Source organism: Pogoniulus pusillus, chromosome 4 (assembly GCF_015220805.1).
Source record: "Pogoniulus pusillus isolate bPogPus1 chromosome 4, bPogPus1.pri, whole genome shotgun sequence".
Lineage (NCBI taxonomy): Eukaryota > Metazoa > Chordata > Aves > Piciformes > Lybiidae > Pogoniulus > Pogoniulus pusillus.
Window position 1 is genome coordinate 12556905 of NC_087267.1, and position 3829 is coordinate 12560733.

The window sequence follows — 3829 nt, forward strand, 5'->3', positions numbered from 1 at the left end:
AGAGGCATTTAAAAGGCTATAAGATTCTAGCCTCTGCTAAGCAAAATGAAGTGACTTCATATGGTGCAAACATCTGACTTCACTGAATCTGTGGTCCTTGCAAATGCAACATTCTCAGACAATGTCTACAAGAGCAAGCTTTTTGGTGTGAGTGTGACAGAAACATGCACAGACTGGAGCACTGGGGCCCTTGTCCTTACACGACATGCAGTTCAGTGGGTTTAGTTTGGGTTAAATGTTGTCTATACTCCTGAACAAAATGCACTCATGGTAGGGTTTGTAGTGACCAATCTCTTGTTTGAATTCCTCTTCCTCCTCTAGTTGGATGCAGTGTGCTTGGCTGGAGTTCACTTTCTGGTTTCATTTTCTTTTAAAAAGAATCTAGATCTGAACCAGAGACCTGCAAGGCATGGCTGGGGACTGAAAGAAAGGAAAGTGTTAAGTTTCTCACCTTCTTTCCTTGATCTTTTATTATGGCAGAAGTTCTGCAAGAGAAAGGAAAGGAGGTTCGTACTCATCAGCTAAATGTAAGAGGTCAAATCAGTAGCTGACAGCACTGCCACTGAGACGACTGAGAGGAGTTATTGGAGTTTTAATGAGTGAGCTGGGCCAAGAATCACACATCTACTTGGCTTCTGAACTGCCTTTGTGATAGGAATGTAATTTCAAGCCATCTCGTTTGGAAAGATGTGAACACTTGTACATTCTCATTGAGGATAGTACTAGTTGTCAAATATGTAATGAATTAAAAGTAACAGGATTTCACAGATCACAAACATTTGCATTTTTCCCATTCAAATGCCCAATTATCTATCATCTGTGCTGAAAAACTCCACTGGCCATTGAATTTACAATCCCTTTTGTTAGAAACAGAATCAGAGATCTGTCTTCATTAGTATTAACAAAGTGCTCTAAGTCTTATCAGAAAAGGATGGTAGCAAGAGAATTGCTTAGCAAGATAAGAGATGAACTGCACATCAGCCTCCTGCTTAACCTAAGATTAGTGCACAATGGTAATCTGTTATTCTAAATGCAGGGCCACAGATGTCTTCCATATATAGATTATAGTCGGGAGCTGAGTATTGCACTCATACAAAACTCTCTGGATTCAACTGTTCATGCACACAATCCTGCTAGGCTTAAGGGAATGAATTACAGATAAATGCCCACTGAAATAGGAAGGATGTTTACCATATAAACGTTCTAATAGCTAACTCGACTTTGCCCTATCAGAACATTTCTGCTATAGGAATTTAACCCATGGACACACATAATTAGCTCTTTCACCTTAAAGTTGCTGAAAGAACGATTTGGTTAAGAAGATTAGTCCTTTCATTGTTCAATAGAAGTACTGACAAATGAGCCTAAAATGATTATAGGGGAACTCTTTTAACACCGTCTTCTGATCTTTTATTTTGAAATGCCATGCCTCTCAGTCAGAAACCTTTTAATCTGACCTTTTGTGTTTTCCCAAGTCAAGGCTCAACTTTTAATACTTTCTGTATTCAAATCTTGTATGTGATGAAATGGTTTTCAAGGCTTTCTTGAGCCGGATCGAAGACAGTCACAATAGTCTCTTTAAATAGAACTTCAGTGCTAATTTATTTCTTCTGGTCATTGTTACTATATGAAGCTTCCTGTCTGCACCGGAGCACTTTACCATGTCAGTGGTGACAGGACAGCTCTTTTTGAGCAGTGCTGTACCAAAATGACTTGAGTTAAAAATAATTTCCCAGAAGAGGGGGCTTTTTAAGGGCAGGTGGAAGACGAAGAGGTGATACTGAAAAGCAAAGACAGGAACAAAGCTGTCTAGGATGGGTTGTGGCAGGGAAATGGATTTTTCAACCAGTTTGGCTGCATACCATAAATTGAAGGGCAAGAGAAAGCACTGCAATAGAAGTGCTTAGAAGCTCCAGTGGCTCTGTAGCTATTGTTTGCACGATGGTTTATTTTCCCATATAAAAGCCAAATGTCAAATTTTTAATTATTTAAACAGATTTACAGAGTAATCCTCTTATTTAATCCAGTGAATTATCTGGACTCTTCATTGTTACACAGTTTTAGACAAGCATTGAAATACTGTGAATTACATTTCATTATTTCTGGTGTTCTTATTCCTGTAATTACAGGTCTGTGTATCAGGGTAGAGAGATTTATCTTGCTCAGCTATTAGCAACAACTGACAAACTGATGCTATGCACAGAATTCAGTTTTCTGTTAATAATTCTTGCTCCACGAAAAGGAGTAGACTTTCCCATTTATGTTTAAGTGACAGTGCCATCTACAGACTGAATACACGTTTGCTCTAGTCTGTTTAGGATAACTGGGGTAATCCAGATTAAAGTAAGTCTCTGATCACTGGCCCAACTGCCTTCACTGAACAGCGTTGCCTCTGAGCTCAGACCAGGTTTCTCAGAGTTGTAGTGGGATAAAGTGCACAATCAGCAGATGACACCAAGCTGAGTGGTATTGTCGACGCACCAGAGGGACGGGATGTCACCCAGAGGGACCCGAGCAAGACAGGAAGGTGGGCCCAGGTGGACCTCATGAGGTTCAACAAGAGCATCTGCAAGGTTCTGCAACTGGGCTGGAACAATCCTCACTATCAATACAGGCTGAGGAATGAGGTGATAGAAAGCAGCCCTGCAGAAGACGACTTTGGGGTGCTGATGGATGAGAAGCTGGGCATGAGCAGACAGTGTGCACTTGCAGCCCAGAAGGCCAATCACATCCTGGGCTGCATCAAAAGATGCATTTCCAGCAGACTCAGAGAGGTGATTCTGCCACTTTGCTCTGGTAAGACCTCACCTGAACCCTGCTGTAAACAGACATTCTGTAAAGTAATTTCACAACCGCATACAAAGAACTTGTGTGGGTTAACTGTATATAAGTTTGGGGGGAGATTCTCTTTGTATATAATATTATTTTAAAACCTTTCAAAAAATTTGGCCTCATATTTTACCCCCTAAACTCAAACAAAACCCCTTCACGACAGTAGGCCAGGTGGAGAACTGGGCCGAGGCAGATTGATTTGTGTATGTATTTGTTTTCCTCAAACACCTTTTGTATTTCTGTATAGATTTGTAAAGAGCATTCATATCTGACCTCCAATTCTGTGCAAGTGTTTATCTACCTTTTGGGGTAAAATACCTTCCTGTCCTTTGGCCTTGGGCAGCTTGTGGCTCAAACCCAGGACAGTAACACATAGTTTTACTCTAACGAATCCCAGGGTTTGCATTTAAGGCTTGGAATGTTTTTGGAAACATTCCAAAGGATTTTGGTGGGGTTTTGTGCTAGTTTGAAGCTAGCTAGAATGTTTTGGTGAGAAGGACTAGATTACAGGCTGTGAAAGGAAAACAAGGCTGATGTCTACTTCACTCATAGGCTTACCGAGAGACACAAGAAGAAGAATCAAACCATAGATAAGGTTCAGGCTGCATTTCTCTCCAGCCTCTCTCTGCCATTTTTTTTCTGATTAATCCACTCTGCTTCCTGACACCCTGACCAAATCTCCATTCTTCCTTGGAACTGGGGTAAGGTTGAGAGGGGTAAGGGGAAGGTGAAGGGGTGGTTGGGAGCCTCATCTGGGGACTCAGGTTTCTGGGAGGGGAGTTGTGTTTCTGTATTACCTTTTACCTTGTATATTTCTGTCTGTAACTGTATATACTGTAAATATCTGCTTGTATATATGCTAAGCTGTAAATATAAGCTTCATTCAACTTCCAGAGCAGGCTGAGTCTAGTCTGGGTGATTTCCAAAGTGTGTGGGGGTGGGTAACACCCAAACCATCACATCTTTCTTGTTACCAACACGAATCTCAATCTACAAA